Source organism: Ochlerotatus camptorhynchus, unplaced genomic scaffold (assembly GCF_037179485.1).
Source record: "Ochlerotatus camptorhynchus isolate MF236.1 unplaced genomic scaffold, CSIRO-AGI_Acam_v1.1 ptg000243l, whole genome shotgun sequence".
NCBI lineage: Eukaryota > Metazoa > Arthropoda > Insecta > Diptera > Culicidae > Ochlerotatus > Ochlerotatus camptorhynchus.
In genome coordinates, this window is record NW_027040733.1 from 938,175 (window position 1) to 959,703 (window position 21,529).

General features: G+C 36.4%; 1 protein-coding gene across 1 annotated transcript in view; it reads right to left on the minus strand.

Annotated features, from left to right (window-relative positions):
- Nucleotides 1–21,267, minus strand: part of exp (expansion) — a 279,003-nt gene extending 257,736 nt beyond the window's left edge. Inside the window, exon 1 of the mRNA XM_065226010.1 lies at nucleotides 20,660–21,267. The gene's annotated coding sequence lies outside the window, so the exon portion shown is untranslated. The remainder of the gene's footprint in view (nucleotides 1–20,659) is intronic.
- Nucleotides 21,268–21,529: the final 262 nt, after the last annotated feature.

Genomic DNA, 21,529 nt, shown 5'->3' on the forward strand with positions numbered 1-21,529 from the left:
AAAGTGACGCTCACGATTCATTGAGGTATCCGTGCTAACCTATGTTGACAACATGATTTTGCTCTGGGTTGTGGATCATGTGCACATGACAATTTGCGGTTGGTTGGGATCGCTTTCGGCTTCCCCGCGAATGAAAGTCTTACGATCCTCGTTGAGTAATCGTTGTGCTATCGAGAGTCTACTAATATGACAGCATGGATTGCAAAACAATTCTCAAGCGAAGAATATCTGCTTTTTCATAACCGAGGGACATCAAGGGGTTCGTTGCTTACACACCCATCCAAGTCATCCACCTAAAACAAGCCAATTTCACATCGAATTTACCGCAATTTGTCATAAGCAGATGATTAATCGATCGTCTCCGCCAATAAAGTTGATCACTCAATTGCCACGTCTTGTGCAACTGACCACAGTTTGAATGACGACTAAGTCATTAATCCTTCAACTCACTAATCACCGCGTCGCGTCACCGTTTTGCATGGAATCCAGAAGACCCAAACAGCCACGGAGAAGATGGTCAAAGTTGAAATTTCACAACCCCTACCATCGGACCATGTTGCTGACATTTAAGAAGGAAAAAGGTCGATCACTTGGGTCGGCACACAAGGCGACAGCACGCGCTCGAAAGTAAATATCAAGCCGACCCCCAAAAATCCATATAAGTTTATGAAATTTCATAGTCTCAACCTCGCTGGACTGGTCTGATGACAACAATCAAACTTTGCACCTCGGGCGACGAAACTGATATCATCGCATCAACTTACTGTGGGTTTTTAAAAGTGGGATGCGCCGAGTAAGTTTCAGAGCCAGTTAAACTTTCCGAGGTGCTTCATTTTATCGAGCCACTCGCCTTTAATAAATATTTGGCTTATGATGCTTCGAGATAGGCTTATTTTGATAGTTCATACACAGAATAAATTTACGAATTTTTACCGTCCGGAAAAGTCACTGCTCGTTTAGTTTTGAGCTATAGTTGGCAAACACAACGATATTGTTCACAAGTTTGTAAACAACAATGCATTCCAAGTAACACATATTCATGTAAATGTGATGAGTAAACTTTTATACACCATAATCCAGACATGCACAGGTTATAAACTGTTATAGAACATGTGTATTGCTTTGCTTATTCATATTATATTGACATCCAGTGTTAATCACGTCCGCAGAACTGAATTGCAGAAATTCACATGATTTTTTGCAATCGATGCTTTGCAAGTTTGAGATAAGATAATCAAGCTTTGTAGTCAGGATTCACAAACATTTATCAACGTTAAGAATCTTGAAAAATGTGCATTATCTGATTTTTTAGTTTTTTAGTCAAGGCAGGTAGATTATTTAATGGATCACTTAGGGATTTATCAAACTTTGTAAATAAATTGAAATGATTTATAAGTAAATTCCGTCGTGATACAGCTTTCCAACTCATCTGCATCGGATTCATGGAAAATATTGATTAAAAATTATTCAAACCATGGAGAAATTTGCATGCCTGGTGCAGTCAAATAAATACAGGGTTCAAATTAGGGCTTGAAATTGAAATGTGTCCTTTAGTGAACCATTTGCTTTCGATGAGATTAAAACAAAATATGAATAATTTTTTGCATTTCTTAGGTTCACTTCGTATAAATGTAGGTGGTCTGAGACTAACATATACGAGCGTCAATTTTGACACAACATTGATCCATAACAGGCACAACATTCAGCTCAATCAATCTTACTTAATATCGCATCACATGCTTGTCTACGTCTCATCCTTTATGTGAAAGATGGATTTCGTCACATGTAAAATTAAGTATTTCTAAGTGTGTTGAATATAACCTCCCATATCCCATATGATACACATTTTAATTTGTCTTTTGTCAACGCCCTCCTCCCTTTTGTATCTCTTTATTAGTTTTTGTTTGTCTTGTCCCCCCGTCTCGATGAGTCTCATCATCGCCCACTGGTCACCATAGCCGGTCGAACTCCAGACGAATCTAGAACCACACTACCATTCATACTGGCGACATCGCTCTGATGAGACAACGAAATCCTACCCCAAGCTCCTCCCCATTTCGTATCCTTCGACAATGTACCCCTCTAACCTTGAGTAAGCCGCGAGTATTCGGCCCAACTCCTACTAGACATATAATTAAGTGAATTTTGTTACAAACAAAGAACAATGAATTATCGGCTCCGTAAAGCTAACGCGATTGAGCCTTACAAATAAACGAACCCCTCCTTAAAATGGCTACAGAAATCAGGGGGCAGAACAAATGAATGCAACAAACTACACACTTAGAAAAAATTATGTAAATTTAGGTGCTCTGAGACTGACATATACGAGCGTCAATTTTGACATAAAATTGAGTCAGCGAAATTCAGCTCAATCAAACGTACTTCCGAACTTTTCAATCTCGGAGCATTTCATTGTACATGACATGTTTGTTTACGTCTCATCCTTCATGTCAAAGATGGATTCCATCACGTGTAAGATAAGGTATTTCTAAGCAGGCTTGCAATTGCTCATTACAGCTAAAATGCTATTTTTCGTTATTATGAAACAATGGGATACTATAATGATAATTTTTATTTTTAAGATGCAAGAAGAGGTGGTAAAGATTGTATATGACATATAAAATTTGTCAATTTTGCTTTCAGAAGGTCACAACTAGCGATTAGCTGTAACGATGAGCAACGCGATGAGCGAGCAATCAGCGATCATACAATTCTTTGACGTAATAGATGAGACGTAAACAAACATGTCATGTAATATTAAATGCTCCGAGACTGAAAATTTCGTTGCTCGACAAAAAGTACGTTTGATTGAGTTATATTTCGCGTCTGTTATGACTCAAATTTATGTCAAAATTGACGCTCGTATATGTCACTCTCAGAGCACTTAAATTTACATAATTTTTTCTAATTGTGTAGTCCAACATTAGGCCCCTTTCCACCATCACAATTATTTTTTAACATTATTTTTGAAGAAATCTTAACACGCACAATATCTCTGATATTCCTTCTGTCCAAAATTTAGTCCGCATGGATGTCTTCAAATAAGTGTCACATCTGTTTTGAATTAAAACGCATCCTCAACAGTGAGGATTCGTCTTATGTGAGCTGTTAACATTCATTCTATCGAACAAACAAAATGCTTATCGATGCTGTAATACCGTTTCCGACAAGCGTGCTTGTTCAAAGCATCGCCAAGAATATGACAAGTTCGATGTAATGGCAGTTTATTATGTTGCAGGAATGATCTACACACTTCAAAAACTTCATGTAATTTTAAGTCTCTTAAGACCAACATATGTAAGCGACTCAAATTGGATACAATTTCGTCCGTTAGTATTTTTACATGACGTAAAATGAAGTATAATTGTAATTTTACTCGTTCAAGTTTGTTGACATTGAAAATTATAATGAGACGTATTTTTCAGCTGCCTACGTAATCTTCCGTCGAATGGCTATAGGAAAATGGATTTACATGACAGATTTAACCAAATCCGCAATTTGGTGTAAACGACATGGTCATGGACATGGTACAACATGTGAAAAGATCCAGAGTGCTGGATTCAACCAGCGAGCGAAGCGGATGTGTTTTGTTTCTTCTGTGCTTTTTTGCAAAGCGTTTTGTTCTCGAGTGACTGAAGTTTTTCGGCTGTGTTATTGTGGACTGGTGATCGCATTTTATAAGTTTTAATTCCCGTGCGCGATAATTTGATTTGATTGAATAGGATTTTGCAAATTACACTTTCTCGTGTTGCTGATGCAATGGTGCTTGGTGTGCTCTCGCGTTGCCCAGTATGACCTCTAGCGCGCTGATCTATTTTTCTGTTGCTGCGATGAGCAACGTCTTTGTGTAGTGTTAAAGAAGTAAGTCCGAAAACACATGACCTTGATAATGCGTGGAGTGCGTTCTTTTGTGGATACGAGCTAGAAGAGCGTTATCAGTGATTGCGGTGGTTCAAGCAACATTAAATAAAGCATTTCCGAAAACAAGCCAATCGGGTGAGATCTTTTGATTTTATCTATTTATATTCCATTTGTGTCACTGATTTATAAAATGCTCTATATTAACGAATAGAGATTCCAAATCATGCACCCTCCCACTAACACAACTCTTTCCGTACTGTGACACCTATGAAGGTAGTATGGGTTTCCTGCACCGTCTTAAGTATATGTTGAATTAACTTTCCCTCCCGTCCCCTGCGATTGTAAGGATGTGGCCAGGTGTATAATGCGATGCTTGTTTTGTAGATTTTATGTTTGTGTGTGGAAAATTACAAATCCCAAGTGATATTTTCTGCGTCAACACACGATATTTTCTGCAAAACGTATTAATTGACCAATATATAGCAACCCACGATTTGTACAATCGCATATGCTATGCTAACATGTGAAAAGATCCAATGAACCAAATGTGAAAAATTACACATATGACAATGAACGTCGATTTTGCACGGTTTAAAACTCGACAGTAGCATCCGGTAAAGTAAATTTCGTTTTCCAGATGCTGATGTCGGTTTACCTGAATGAGTTTTAATCCGTGAAAAATCAACGTTTATTGTCTTTGTTTGCATATGCCTGATTGACTATTTTCACATGTTTCGCTTGAATTCAGTATACTTAAAATAAAAGTTCTTCACATTAATGAACTACTCATGACCGACGACATTCAAGTTTCTCTTGCGTTGGGTCAGCGTTGGTTCGTGTATTTGAACACAGGAAAAAATTGCCTCTCACTTCGAAGAGCCTGGGTTCAATGAGGTGTTTCACACAGCAATTGAATACTCAATTTTCGAACAAAATTCTTCTTCCTCCAGCGACTGGAAATACGAGAAAGTGCCGGAATACCATAAAGCTCATTACGAAGAAGCCAAACGTAGACTATGTACAATAAATTGGCAAAATTTAATAAGTATTGTCGATACTGAAGTAGAAAAATTTCACTCAATTCTTCAAAGCCTAATTTTAGAAACGGTACCATCAAAAATGAAGACAAACACAAAACAATAAACCCGCCTGGCTTAATCCACAACTGAAACATTTGAAAAATAAAAAACACAAAGCTCATAAAGTATACAAAAAAGAAAAAAACTGAAACCAATTTGCGAAACTATCACAACTTATGCAACCAATTAAATACAGCCATCAACTCTGCATATGAGGATTATAACCGCAAAGTCGAAAATGAAGTCAAGTCATGTCCTAAGAACTTTTTTAATTATGTAAACACGAAATTAAAAAGTAGCAATATTCCTGCGCGAATGAATTTCGATGCAAGTGTAGGCGAGAATTCTTCTGAAATTTGCAATCTCTTTGCAAATTTCTTCCAAGAAGTATCGAAGAAGATCGTGACCGCGATTTCTTTGCATTCATTTCTGAAATTTCTAAAAACATCTATGTCAACCAACTTTCTCAACATGAAGTCCTCAATGCACTAAAAAACTTAAACGTGTCGAAAGGGTCTGGACCTGACGGCATTGCACCCATATTTTTGAAAAACCTTTCTGAAGAACTCGCATTTCCTCCAGAGCGTATTTTCAACATGTCTCTGAAAAATGGAAAATTCCCTGAAATTTGGAAATCATCTTATTTGGTACCTATTTTCAAATCAGGTGCAAAATCAGACATTCGAAATTATCGTGGAATTGCTATTATTTCTTGCATTCCAAAACTTTTTGAATCAATCGTAAACGGCTTTTTTTTTTCAGCAAGTGAAAAATTAAAATACAAGTAAACAGCACGGTTTTTTTAAAGGTCGCTCAACTACCTCTAATCTTCTAGAATATGTATCTTTCATTCTTAAAGCGTTGGACAGTGGCAAGCACGTTGAAGCGCTATACACCGACTTCGGTAACGCATTTAACCGCATCGACACACCATTATTAATCCTCAAATTGCAGAAAATAGGAATGGAGCCTTGACTTTTGAATTGGCTTTAATCATACCCAACACATCGTAAACAAATAGTCCGCTTTCAAAATAAACTTTCAGAACCAATTTCAGTCACCTCTGGGGTACCCCAGGGTCTTATTTAGGCCCACTTCTTTTTATTTTGTACATAAACGGCATTTCCTACATACTTAAAAAAAAACAAAACTGCTTGTATATGCAGACGACATGAAGCTCTTTATGGAAATAAGTAATTCTAGCGATGCAGAAGAATTCCAGAATGAAATCAATATATTCCACACCTGGTGTGGTAAAAGGCTACTTCAACTGAACGTAAAAAAAATGTACCGCAATAGCATTTAGCAGAAAAATTGAAACACCGCATATTGAAATATTATTAGGTAACCAAATAGTAGAAAAATGCAAAATTTTAAGAGATCTAGGTGTTATCCTAGACTTCAAACTAACTTTTATAGAACATTATAATACTATCATTAGTAAAGCAAACAGAATGATAGGCTTCATTAAAAGGTTCAGTCATAAGTTCGAAGACCCATACACTATGAAGCTATTATTTACTACATATGTAAGGCCAATTCTGGAATACTGCCACCTAGTATGGAATCCATACATTTCCATACACGAAGAACGCATAGAATCTGTCCAAAAACAATTCCTTTTATATGCTTTACGTAAATTGAATTGGACTGCATTTCCATTACCATCTTATGAAGCGCGATGCATGCACCGCCGGGATTTTCTGAGGCATAAAATTTCTGATCACGCCTTCCTTCTGAAGAGAAGTAAAGCCGTTGGTCCCCGGTTCATGAGTTGATGGGTCGATAGGTAGGGTCCAGGTTAGGGAGCAGCCTTCCTGGTGTCGGTACCATTGACACTCAGTACGGAAAACAAGATTGATGGAAACCAAATCAAGGAATAAAAATTTAATGATTAAAGACTGTTCAAGTTTATAACGGATATCACAAATTGTCTGTTACTTTTAAATTTTTCATTGTATCCGTATTGTTTATTCAGGATATGCTTAGATTATTATCCAAACTTAAATATGCGTTGCGGTAATGCTCATTATTCTCAAACATATAACTTCAGGATGAACCATCAAAGCCATTCTAAAAAAATAAATTTTCAAAATAAAAAAAGTTCAATGTTTCAAAGGATTTTTTCTTTGAGACTCTTCACTTTTCTCAGTTTATTTAATTAGAAGAAAATATGATAAAAAATTTGTTGACATAGTTAATAGTCGGAACGATTTTTTATGTGTTTTTAATGTGTATATTCAATTCAAATTTAATTAAATCAGTCTAAGTAGTCAAATAAGAAAGTTGTAACTAAAAGTGAGTGTTCGTTTTAGAACATGAACAGTCCGTAAAGTACGCTTGAAACCCTCACTTTGTAGATAAGTGATCCAATTCTCGAAAAATTTTAAAGACTGCGGTGAATGAATATCAACTATCAAATGCAGTATACCCCTCTCTCCTCTTTAACATGATGACTTCGTTGGGGCATTATTATGATTTAAGGTGAATTTCTTCTAGATGATCCTTCATAGGATCCAAACAATCCTATAATGGATCCCAAGTGGTTCATAAATGATAAATGGTGACTTCAACTTGTATATTTTCCTGTGTAAAATTATGTACTTTACCAGCCATACAAAGCAAAGGATAATCGTGTATAAACCTTATTGAAAGAAAAATGCTGAAACGTTAATTAAAAGGTCAGAATACAGCGTAAATGGCTAAAACAGCTACTAAGGGGTCCATAATATGCCAATTCATCCTACCTTTAAAAATATTTTAAATTTCTGCAAATTATGAAAGTTCGAGAAAGTGTTAAAAGCTATAATGTTGGATCATGAAAATATTAGTTCCACAATGGTCAAGATTGGAAAAAGTCTAAGTTCGAATTTTCGATACTTTGTTTTAAGTTCAGGGTCACTCGAAAGATCGAAGAGAAGAACGAAAGACGTGAAAAACTTTTTGTTTTTCTATGGGATAAAAACAGATTTTTCGGAACGCATTCATTAATATCTAGAGGAAGTCAAAAAATATTCAAGAAAGCATTAAAATCCTAGAACGAAAATATTTGAAGGAATTTTAAAATAGTTTCAATGTCATTTAGTTATCATTGATAAACGACCTTCTAAAGAAATTTTTCTGATTGTTATTCTAATAGTTCCCCACAAAGCTTTATTGAACGTAAAAACCTCAAAAGCTGATATCGACGGTTATTTTCCTAAAAACCCCCAATCAACTGCTTTTGTGCCACCTGACCTGACACGCTTGACTACTGCGTCCAAACTAGTCGTCCTTGAACGATGGATTTCGTGGCATTTCTACTTCACTTTGAATACACTCTACTACTGTCGCTAGCACACTACCACGGGTGAGGTCGTTCAATCGAGACACACAAAAAAATAAAAAAAAAAGGCTTCTAGAATGATAAAAGTCAATATCAAGTTCACTTCGGCTGTTGTGGTGACGGCAGTTTTTTTTTTTGTTATGATTGGAAAAGCAGATCAAGTTTTGCTGCTGCTGTTTTTTTTATTCCTTTTCGATAACGTAGCATCAGTAGAGGGGACACAATTTATTTTGGTCATCGTCCATCGTCGCTGTCGTCGTCGCCGACGATGGAGCCCATATGGATGGGAGGATATTAGTTTTCGCTCTCATCCGACCATTGCGAACTGGTTTGGTCACCGAAATCCGGTGATGATGATGATGATGATGATGATGGTGAACCGGACTTAATAGGTACAAGAGGTATCCCGCTCGAAATTCAGAGACGCAGGTATCGATAGATTACGTAAAAAGTGAATTCCTGTTCGCATCTAGGCTGGAGGCCAAAACTGGTTGAGAGGATGACCGCCACCACTTTGTGTTTGTCTGTTGATAAATGGTGATCGATTGCGGTACCTCAAAAAATGTATTATGTGGTGAGATGCCGTTTGCGAGGGAACCAAATATAGGGCTTCAAAATATATTTCAATCCTAAAAAATATCTCAATGTACGCTGAGTTGATGGATTCCTTGCAACCTATGTAGATATGTCTTACCAGAACTGTAATTGTAGTTTTTATAAGAGTCTGAAATTTACTCAATTATTTGAAAAGTCTTACAACGACCACATCACAGAATGTTATCATGTCGTGATCTCTTACAGGCTCTTATTTTTTTGCAAATCTGGGACCATACATTCTCTGGTTGGGTGTGGCTTTGCATTTTGAACACTGGTGTAACAATGTTTGAACACCGGTGAACAATCGGTTTCTCTTATTGTGTTCTAAGATTCTATTTTAAATCATGTTAATACATTCTGACATTTGACTTCTTCAATCGAATGATTGATTGATTGATTTATCTTTATTAGGGAGGCTTTCAGCCTGGGGCTGGTTCAATCGAATGTGCAGCTTCCACAGGATATGAGGATCAAACCCAAGACTTCCAACGTAAGATGTAGTTGATGCATTGATGTCCGAATTTGGTATTTCATACCGCAGGTTTACTAACATCAACATGTTTTTCTAGGATTTGAAATACTTTTCGCAATCACCAGACAAAAAAAAATCCAGCTCTAGTGAACAGATCAAATCAACATACTTCTAACACATTTTTATTGAAGAATAGTTTTATAACAGATCAAAATATGCATGATTGAAATATAAAATGTTTATGTTCCTAAATGAGAAATATTTTTATATCCGATTTGTTTAAAGAAATCCTATTTTTCGTGATATATTTTTTGTAACGTAAACAGTCACGTATGAAATTACTCCCACTCCCCCATATTTCAATAGTTCTATTTTGTTCGTGTCTGGTATAAATGTGATATTTCACACTATTTCACAAAAGTTATAGAACTTACTTAAACAAACCACGGTGAATGGAACATCCACGGTGACTGGCTACTTGACAGTTCATGCCACGCTTATTCGAGCATAAATCTGTTTGAGTATTAAGACAATCTAGGAAAATTTTACACAGTCTATGAGTGCTGCATCAAGTAATCCAAGACACTTACAACCAACGTCATCACTGTCATCAGTAGCTAATGACATGAGTAAACTAATTAACCAGCTACAAACCAGCCGACTAATATGCTTTTAAATCACTTTCAATCAATTTCCATTGGCAGCACCGTATTTTCGCAAGTCACACAGGTTTCCCTCTCACTTCTCCTCGGTGTCCAAGCCCAACCCCAACTCACCCTTCCGTACCGTCGCCAAGCACGTTGCAATTTACCTCGAACCGCCCAACCACATACCACAGCGCCACTGCTTTAAAATGTCGTAATTTATCCACCCAATTCAATCGGCGTCGTCCTCGTCGTCGCTCTTCTTGATCTTGTTTATTCTCTTCCACTTGCCCAAATTAACGTTTTTTTTTTTTCGAGGACTGCCACAGTTTTCACACTCTAAATTTTCAATTAAAAGATGAGCTATGACGGCCACACCGTGCACACCATCAGCACACGCACACGTAATCGCTCCGTTTTGTTTGGTTTTGAATTTTTCATAATAATTTTGTTTTTCCAAGCCGACGCCACCGCCGACGCTGCCAGTCTAAACAGCCAATTAATTCCATAAACGCGAAATATTTTCTTGTCTGTCGTTCTCTCTCTCTCTCTCTCTCTCTCTCTCGATCGTCGATCACTCTAAACGGAGGCAGCCTTACGTCAGTCGGTTAGTCTATCGGTTGAGTGTGCGTGTGTTATTGGATAAACAAATTTCCCAACCCTACCGACTTCGGTAGGAGTCTTCAGCAAGATCTTTGCACGAATCTATTTATTCGGGGTGCTCGAAATGGTGTATTTCTTCTATATATGTTAGAAGAAAAATTGTTCATCGGAGGGAGAGACACAGGATTGAAACTTTCACAATTTCCTCAGTGCTGTTCACCGGTTGTGCACACTCGAGTCTCAATCACTGAGCCACTGACTGCTTCGTTAAAAAAAACACAATTTTCAGGCAAGTGTTGCTTGATTCGATTTGATTTCATTGTTTCCTTTCTTCTTGTTAGTGGCTGTTGCGGTTGTTGTTCTATTGCATATTAAAACACGATCAGTCCTAGACGTTCTCACAAGGCGCGTTTCACCATGTTCGCTCCCTCCGAATTGCACTAGCTGAACAGTTTTGGTTTTGAAAGATTTCGGAAGGTTGGTAACACTTCTCCACACAGTTCGATCATGTTCGCGGAATCGTGGTCTGGAAAATTCGGCGGTTTTCTTCTGAAATAGATTCTTCACTTGTTCACTTTTTTTTTCTGGATATTAGCCCTTGAGCACCATTAATACAATTAATTACACTTCACAATATGCCTGGTTCATTACTTGTTGAAGCATTTTTCATTATGTCAAATTAGCCGTTGAATATGTACCTATCATTTGAAGCTTAAAGCATCGTTATATTGGAACAACTCTAGATATCAATCAACATACAGATAAGGGAAGGGACAATCAGTTAAGTATGTGAAATTTTATCAGAAGACAATTTTAAATTCTGCCAAGTCCTCAGGACATATGCAATGGCAATAAAATCAACTGATTGAACTAGATTTAGGTCCAATGAGAAATACTTTTTTGATTGGATAAATAATTTATGAGCGCTACAAAAAAACTGGGTATATTTTTAATTTTGCAGAGCTTAATGGTGCGAACAAAAGCACCAGTAAAAGTGCAGCGATTCTCTACCATTCGTTGATTGCAACCCATTTTGAGAAATGCCATTTGCTCCCCTTGACCTTGAAACGCTAAAAGTCTGCTACTGGCGTAAGAGCATAAACCCCGCTCTTAAATATATCGAATTGGTTGACAATAGTCCTAACCGGTTTGAAGACCTCCAAAATAATGCTGCGATCGCCAAAATGATCTTAAAACATTAAAATGGTCCTTAAAAAATCAAAATTGGCATGAGAAACTCCAAAATGGACAAGAATGCAGAATTACATGGACAACCTAAATTTAAAATATAGAATGTAATGAAATTGGACTGTTAGTGAAATATTCATAAGAGCACAAAAGGTTATCATTATTTTTATTTAATTCAACTCAGCATTTTGTATCCATGACAGATACGTATTTCGACTACAATATGCAGTCTTCATCAGTGTCATCCCCACTAAAGGCCTATTTAAATCTAACCCTCTTAAGTTCTCATCTCCAAAGTAAACATGTACATGTCAAGAACACGTATGAAAATGAAACAACAACGTGCAGAATTGAAACCTACCTAACTAAAAAAATGCTTTAAAATGGTTAAAAGGCCTTAAAACCTAAAAAATAGCCTCGCCAAAATTGCTTTAACATCGATAATAGACCAAAAATCGCTTTGTTAGATTTTTAAACTACCAAAATAGCCGTTGAATTAATGGGTAAAATTGGTATTAATGTTTCATAAAAGTCTTAAAACGCCATAATAGTCATAATAGTTTTTTTAAAGGACCTTAAGGGAAACGATTCGATTCACTCTAAAAACTCTTCATGAACTCTTCCATGTGGGGTGCGTGCGGTATTTTTGCAAAAAATTATGTTTTTCATAATAATTTCTGATTTTAGCGAATCAACTGTTGTGTGAGGTGCTCTATTGGTATCCCATTCTACGATGCCCCACAAGGTAGTCCAGAGCATTGGCATCAGGACTGCTAGAAAACCAAACTTCTTTCGCCCATAACTCTGCGTTTTCTTCGCATTGTGAGCTGCAGCTCCATCTTGCTGGATGATAAAATGATGGCCAAATGCCCCTTCTCCATCCACGGTACAACAACGTTTTTCAAAACGTCGGCTGTTACCTTCAGCCCTTGCTCAAAAAACTTTGGGGACATTACATCTCTTTCCCTTGATACAACGTCTAGAACCATCACGTGCGTCGGAAACTTGGTTGACATGACGATTGGAACTTCAGTACGTCCAGGGTGCGTGCGGTATTTTTGCACTGAATTCAAAATAAATATCTGAAGATGAAAACTTCAATAAGAATCAAAAAATTAACCGTATGCGATACCATCTGTTATTCTTCCGGTTAATTTTTTGATCCTTATTGAAGTTTTCATCTTCAGATATTTATTTTGAATTCAGTGCAAAAATACCGCACGCACCCTGTAGAGGTTGGATCAATGTTTCTCAATCTGGGTCAGGTGGGTCTTGAGTTGTCCTCAGATGGGTTATAGGAGCTCCGACAATTTTCCATGCTTTTTATTAATTTGGGGAGAAATTGATATGTATTTAATTTAGTTGAAGATGCTATTTTCAAATAACAGACTAAAGTGGTCATTTTTATACGATAGATGAGGAGATGAAAGCATAGAGTTGATAGTTCCATTAGAGTACGGCAGTATGACAATTGTATATAAAGAGTAGAAATGAGCAAGAACAACTTAAAGGAAGGTACGAATCGGGTTGATCATCTCTCTTTACCAAACTCCCCATGTTGGAGAGGGATGGTGAGGGGTATCCCCCCACCACCAATGGTCAGTATTTAAATTCCAGAGTGACGAGGCATCAGTGCAAAGGTTTCCATTCTGTATAGTCTGTATCGCCTTAAAAAAGTTATGAGGCCAATAAGGTCTGTGTTTTTAAAAATATTTTGCCATTTTAAAGCCATTTTGATGTTTCCTAATGCAGCTTATTAGATTTATAGTCATTTGGGTGTTCTAAATATTATTGCTCTCCTTATACTGTGTTGGCGCATCGTCATTTCGAAAACCGTGTTAAAGTTAAAAAAAAAACCATTTTGATTTCAAAATCCACGTGAAACATAACCTATGCATCCGAAAATCCACGTAAAATGCGACTTCAGTCTATTTATATTTATGTACTCGTTTGAAGAATAAACTTCAAAGGCCAGTATTATGACAAGGTATCCAAATTGAATTAAAATAGGTTATTGAATGGTGACGACTGGGACTTGAGCGGAATTGCTTGGTTTAACGGCTTTCTTAGTCTTAAAAACTCTTACGGCTACGATGTAATCAACCTGAGGTTTTCCATGTAGGACAGATTACATAGTAGTCGTTCGTGTGTTTAAGACTGAGAAAGCCGTTAAACCAGGCAATTAGTTATTAAAATGTATTCCACATATTGAAAAACCCATCCCTCCTATGTGTTTATTAGAAAGCAGAAAATTCTGAGTATACAAGCATACCTAATACATTTGCACTTTTCTTCGTACATGAGATAACTTGGAGGAATCCAAAAAATTCCATGCTTAAAAAAATCGAGATTCTGGATCATGGCAGATTTTCCAATATTCTAAAATTGAAAGCTCTGTTTGATAATTTTCAAAAGCTTGACTTGAATAAATAACCGAAACATCCCAAGTAACCAACAAGCCCGCTAATTCGTCTTCTTGCAATATTAGGGCAATATGTGGTTAATATAATAATATAATATATGTGGTTAATATAATATAATATCACGTGATATACGCTCTCACTCATACATCTAGTTTTGACTAGAAACCTTATGTATGAGTGCGTGATATAGGCTGTAATGTGAACGAGGTATAAAGCTTAGCATGCCCTATTAGACTCATGCAAAATTTCAAATTTTCGCTAAACAGTGTTCAAACGGTTCTTATTTGGTTCCTGATTAGCCTTCCAAAATTTGAACTCATTTAGTAAGAAACTGACTTGGCAAAAACCATTTGAAGTTCATATGGCAATTACTATGGGAAAATCAAATTTTGTGTTCATATCTATCTAATAATTCACCGTATTACTCTGCTCTTAAAATTAATAACTGCACTTGTAGTAAATTTTCACAGCTACAACTTTTTTGAAGATTATTTTTCGATAAAATGTAAGGATCAAAAGTTATTAATGATTCAAGTCACTATTGTCTTATGATTATGCTTAATCAACTGCTCAGCAGGCAACATTGGTGTTTCTGGCGCGTAGAATAGAGCTAAAACATCATGGCTACTATGTCACATTGCAGAATACAGTGTTGCCCACAAAACAGTTGCTTGATCATGCAATAAGATTATCAATCTCTTAAATAAGTAATAACTATTTAATTTGATGTTTGGCTGAAAAAACAATATGGGGCAAAGTTGTAGCTGAGAAAATTTTCCATAAGAATAACTATATATATTTTTAACGGTGCAATAAGGAAGAAGAATAGAAGACTACGAAGAAAAATTTGGTTTCCCCATAGTAAATCCCATATAAACTTCAAATGGTCAGTTTCTTACCAAATGAGTTCAAACCTTGGGAGGCTAATCTAGACCTGATATGGAACCGCTTGAGCACTGTGGAGCGAAAATGTCAAATTTTGCATCAGTCTAATGCGCTATGTTAGCCGTGTATCAGTAGGGTGTTTTATTCTGGAAAAAGATTGATATTTTTGATAGACCACCTCCTAGTTCAGTTCATAACACAAAAACAAACATCTGTGCAAAGAATCAGCTAAATTGATCAACGTTAAGAGGTCGCACCAACGATTTCAATTTCGTTCGGGATTTTCGTCAAATTAGTATGGGAGAAAATGATGACCCACTAAAATCATTCTAACTTTTTTCCTAATGAACCTAAAGTGCCATGGAGTTGAGAAGTGATACGGAGAAGTGGTTGATCGGTCAGCCCATTACCAGGTTCACCGGTGGAAAACTTCCGAGTAACCGAGAAGTACTGCAGCTCTTCTTTTTTCATCGCGCACAATCTCGCTTCGCGATACGACATCGATCGTCGCCTGTGTTTTAAAACACTCGATAAAGATTATCCTACACATTCAATAAACCTTAATTTTTCGTTGTACACTTCAGAGTATGGATTGATAGCTGCTGTTTGATTGATGCGTTTTCCGGCCCTCTCCTTGATTTCCGGTTCCTTCAGACTCTTGCCGTCATCACATGCCTCGCTGTAGGAGCCCAACATGAATCCTGGTATTCCTTTTCTCTCTGCGCTAAAATAAATTCGCGATCTTCTGCTTCCGTAATCATTTCCAAGGCATTCGAATGAGCCATATCGAAAAGGTTGTCCAATCCTTCGTTCTTTGCTGAACAAATTTATCGTCAATGCGAGAAATACTTTTTTTTAAGTTTGTCCACCCATCATGAAGTTTATCCAAAGCCTGGTTTTCCTCATTGGGATACGAGCCCTGACCCAAACTTGTTCTGCCAATTGAACCACCTTCCAGAAGCATTATCGTATCGTGGAGCGAGATTGTGCGCGATGAAAAAAGAAGAGCTGTAGTACTTCTCGGTTACTCGGAATTTTTCCACCGGTGAACCTGGTAGTGGGCTGACCGATCAACCACTTCTCCGTATCACTTCTCAACTCCATGGCACTTTTGTATCTAGAGATGACAGCACAATATATTTATAAACATTGGGGTAAAAAAAATCTGGCAAAGCATACTATGAAATATGCCCAATCAGCATACCTGCATTTCTGCTCAAATCAAGGTTTATCTGCAATCTGGGTTCCGAAAGCCAATTTCTGTTTTCTGAAGCATCCAATCGCCTTGAACAAAGTTGTTTATTATAGTTTGAAGTATAACATATTTTAAGATCATGCAAATCGGTTCATTAGGAAAAAAGTTAGAATGATTTTAGTGGGTCATCATTTTCTCCCATACTAATTTGACGAAAATCCCGAACAAAATTGAAATCGTTGGCGCGACCTCCAATTTAGCTGATTCTTTGCACAGATGTTTGTTTTTGTGTTATGAACTGGACTAGGGGGTGGCCTATCAAAAATATCAATCTTTTTCCAGAATGAAACACTCTAGTGTATCAGCCGTTTATTGCAAAAAGGCGATTTAGCGTGTTATCTGGGATTGTTACATTAAGTGGGAAACATTTTAAAATCCCAAGCTTAAGGATTTTTATCTTTACATGCTATGATGAAAAAGATAAAGGCTGGCTTGGTCTAAATATTTATCTGTCATCATCAGGAATAAATTATGTTCAAAAGCACTTATTTTTTGCCTGGCGATTCCTCACATTTCAGGTCATCGTTTGGGAAAAAAAATTGAGCGTTCTAGTACTCAATTTACCACCCCCACTATAATAAGTAAAGCAAGTAAAAAGTCAGAATTCACCATACAAAAAAAAAATCAATTCAATAATTTTTCTATGTAAATGACTCCTTTCTCGAAATTTGAGTGGTTCTTTCAATCATAATCCTAATATAACTTTAAGATCATTGAATTTCTTGATTTTTACATGATTGATTTCTTATAGCTTGTCTACCAACAAATGCAATGCCAAATCAATGATCACATTTGAGTATAAAAAGATTTTTCTGAGGATCTTTTGCGTAGTGCCAAAGAGTTTTCAGCAAGCATCAATTAGTTTGTTGCTTTTGAATTGTGTTAAATCGAAATCCATAGAATCAATCATTGGCATAACTGTGTGATAAAGTCCCTAGAATCGATTGGAGCATTCATTGGATTACGATGGTCACGGAATGATTCCCTGTTTGCCCCATCTTTCCAAAATCTGACAGACAGTATTCAAAGTTGTTTTCAATTCCTTTAACGATTTAGTTTTGGGAAGAATAGGGAAAAATGGCCTAGTTTCCGTGGTCTTCACATTCCGATTTACATATGCTCCAACTGATTTTATGGTCTTTTATACTTAAAAATATTAATGATTTTAGTCTGAAATTAAGTGGCAGTATTCAAGATTATTAATAATTCCCTTAAATAATGAGCATTGATAAGAATTATGCAAAATGGGCTACTCATTGTGGCATACACTATGCGATTCAAGGGTTAATAGATTCCTTCAACTTTATGACTGAATTACTTTGTTTAACGTCTGAAACCTATCGGCAGTTTTCAAATTGATAATAATTCGTTGTTGAATAGTTGTGAGGATAATAGGGACAAAATGGGCTATCTCCATAGTCTACACAGGATGGGTTTTTATTGAATTTTCTTGGCTTTCTAGCATATCATCCACTCCTCTTCATTACTGTAGATCACCAGCAGTCACATATAAGGCCAAACATAACTGGTGGTTTCTCCCAATAATGGAGAAAAGTTGGCAAAATGGGTCACTTCCGGTAGTCTGCACACTTAGAAAATTCATGTTCTGAGAGTGACATGTACGAGCGTCAATTTTGACATAAATTTGGGTCATAACAGACGCAAAATATAGCTCAATCAAACGTACTTTTCGGCGAGCAACGTACTTTTCAGTCTCGGAGCACTTAATATTACATGACATGTTTGTTTACGTCGCATCTTTTATGTCAAAGACGGATTCCGACAGGTGTAAAATTAGTTATTTCTTAGTGTGTATTCAAATAAGACTAGGAATTTAACATCTCCTGAAATCACCTACTTTTGTTTAAATTCACTACAATTTTTGGCAAAAAATCATGGTAGCAATTTGTGAAATTTATATTGAAATTAAATAATTTGAAATTCAATCAACAGGGGACGAATCCAGTTATGTGGTTAGCATCCCCCACGCTCAAGGTCACGAGTTATCTCTTACCACGAATGATCTTAAAATGTGTATATTACACAAACAAAAATTCAATCAAATTTCTTCCCTTTCTTCTGTTTCCTGCATGTTGTTCATTGTTCATTGTTGATCTTTCCTTTGAATGGCTTATTCTTCTATCAGTTAACATTAATTTAACTTTAATCTCAAAATGACAAGATTATGATTAAAAAAATTTGAATTAGGAATTATGACTTAAATACATTAACATTCTTCAGTTGTTGAACTAGTCTCTTTTTGAGGAATGATTTAAAATGATCCAGAATTACTGTTTATTCAGGTTGAGCTTGATTACTGTTTTAGGAGCCTCATAAAGGCACGGTATTACCAAGCCGGAGGCGACGGGTTCGATTCCCGGTTCGGTCGAGGGAATCTTTCGGGTTGGAAATTTTCTCGACTTCCCTGGGCATAGAGTATCATTGTGCTTGTCACACAATATACAAATTCATGCATTGGTATTGGCATCGAAAGCTCTCAATTAATAACTGTGGAAGTGCATTTAGAACACTAAGTTGAGAGCACGCAATAAGCTAATATGCTCTAAGCAATAAGCTTGAAATTCGAATAAGAAGAAGAAGTTGATTTGAGTTTTGTTTAAATAAGGATAAGTCGTGGTATCTGAAAATGGGATTTAGTATGCACAAGCTAAAGCAAATATATTTGAACGTAGATGTGTGATTGGTACATTTTTGGGCAGCTGTGGAGTGCTAACTACCAGTTTTTTTTCTTCCTAAATTATTCAAGTGTAGAAACACATTTTTAAATTTTGCATATTGAAACACAGAACTTTGTTATTTTCACTTCACGTTCTAATGATTTTAATCGTTTTTATATTTATAAATTCTATGGAATTTAATTTATTTTCAAAGTAGGTGGGGGTTAGTCAAAATTGGATGAATTTTGCTTCTCAGATATTTTCGGAGATCGATTACTTTATTTGTGCTGTAATATAACATTTTTGGTTGCAGATCTTAATCTGTATAAGGAGACAAACCAGCCCAGGCTGAAAGTCTCCTTAATAATGATATAACAAAATAATCTGTATAAACATTTTCAAACTTATCGATTTCAAATTGTTTGATTCTTGAAATCGACCAACATTCAATTTCAAGGCATATATCAATTTATTCAAATTGTAGAATTAAATAAATAAAAAACTGGATTTTCGCTTTTCTATTGCACAAGGGTTTCAGATTACTCTTATCCAATTAATAAAAAAAAAATGCATTTAATTTAGAAAAAACATAATTTGAGTGTCCTTGAAATTTCAAAACCGGATTTAAAGCTCACAATTTCTTCTCGTTCTTGGGAATGTAAATCATGTTGATACGAAGTTATTTTATAAACTTGATAGAAATAGGTTTGTCGAATTTAATTCTGAATAATCAGAATGAAATGTATTAAGACCATTAATGGATTTTGGGTTAAATAAATACCATCGTCATGAATAGATTTCAAAGCCAAAAAATACTTTTGCATATTGCAAAAACATTATTCAAAGTATTCAAAAAAATTTGTTTCAAACATTAATTAAAAAATCTTTGGACCATAATTCTTGAAAAACAATTTTTTTAATTGTTTCAATCGCAAACGCAACTTTATGCAAGATTGACGATTCAATGAAAATTAAAATATGTCACTTCCTGTATTTTCTTAAATTTTTATCTGATTTTTTTTTATCAGATTTCTAAATATGATTCTTAATAACATAAAAAAATCTTGCTCGAATTTTTTTTGCAAAATTTTGAATTATTAAAATTTTGCAAAACATTTTCGAATAAGATTTTTTTACTAAGATTAATTATGCATTAATTATTCGATGAAACGCTTATAAGATACTAGATTCATAAATTCCACATCGAAATGCGAGTTTGTATCTTTGCATTATTTTCCAAGTTTTCCATTTATATAAATAATAAAATTATTTAAAAACAGTCCAACTATGTCAATGAAATCAAATTGTTCGTTATAGAGACCATTTTATTGTTTTCAAGTAAAAAAAGTTGCACCCAAACTCCAAGCTTGTCTTTTGTTATGACATGAGCTTCTATTCTACAAAATTGCCCCCCCCCCCCTTATTTCCAAATTATTTCCTTGATAGATCCCCCCTTCCCAACCAGAAGGACGAACTTCTCTCCGCTGCGAAACACAAGAGCCTTCAACACCCAGATTTTCACAACATCCGCACCGAACGATTCTTAATTTTCCTTTCCTCATCACGATTCCGCACAACAACACATCAATTTCACTGTCGAGTAGTGTTACCACCTTCTCACTCATCGATTATTCTCGGTTTGAATTTACCACTTGAAAACACTAGCTGGCTTAGTTGAGTTGCAGGATTTCCCTTCACGGTCTCGTAATCTGCTCACTGTTTTGCGCAAAAACACACTTTTATTTCCTTTCGAAGCGCACGTGGAGCCTAGCACATAGCTTTTCTCCGGCACAGACTCAATTTAATTTTGTTTCAATTAACTTTTTCTGCTTTCTTTCACCGTCTAAACGCGATTGCTGCTACTCACTTTCCGTTGCCTCACTATTTTTTTTCCACTTTTCCAACCCCCTTCAATCGGTTTCCTTTAGCCCGGTTTCTTCCAGGGTTCTGCAACTTTTCACTGCACTTTTCACGCAATAACTTGCGTCTGGACCCCCAACTGTGAGTGGGATAGATGGTCGGAGAGAGAGTTTCGGGTCCGGGTCTTCACGATCAACCGAATACATATACCGTCAGCAAGGTATTACACAACTCCTGTTTGACGCGCGTGTTTTCACTCTCTTGCTGCTGCTGCTGCAACGGACTACTGATGGTGAAACTGTTGACTGATCAAAAGCCACAAAGCCTCCAAAGAAAAAGGTGCCAATACTGAGAGAGAAAACCGCCTGTGTGCGCCTTCGATAGCTTTCGCGAGTAGACTAAAAGGGGATCGCGGCTCGTCGGGTTCGGACGCTTGCCGAGCCAGAAGAAAATTGCTGCTGCTGCCTTCTTGAGCTTGAGACGCCAAATGAGAGAGCGAAATACTACCACCAACCTGACGATGCGGCTTTTCCTTCGATTCTCGTTCTCTCGCGATCGTATGCGATGTCTGTACACTAAGCTAGAGTTGGTTGTGGAGCATGGTTCCTTCCTTGAGTTAAGGCAAAGAGCGCCCGTGCAAGCGAGTGAATTAAGGTTTG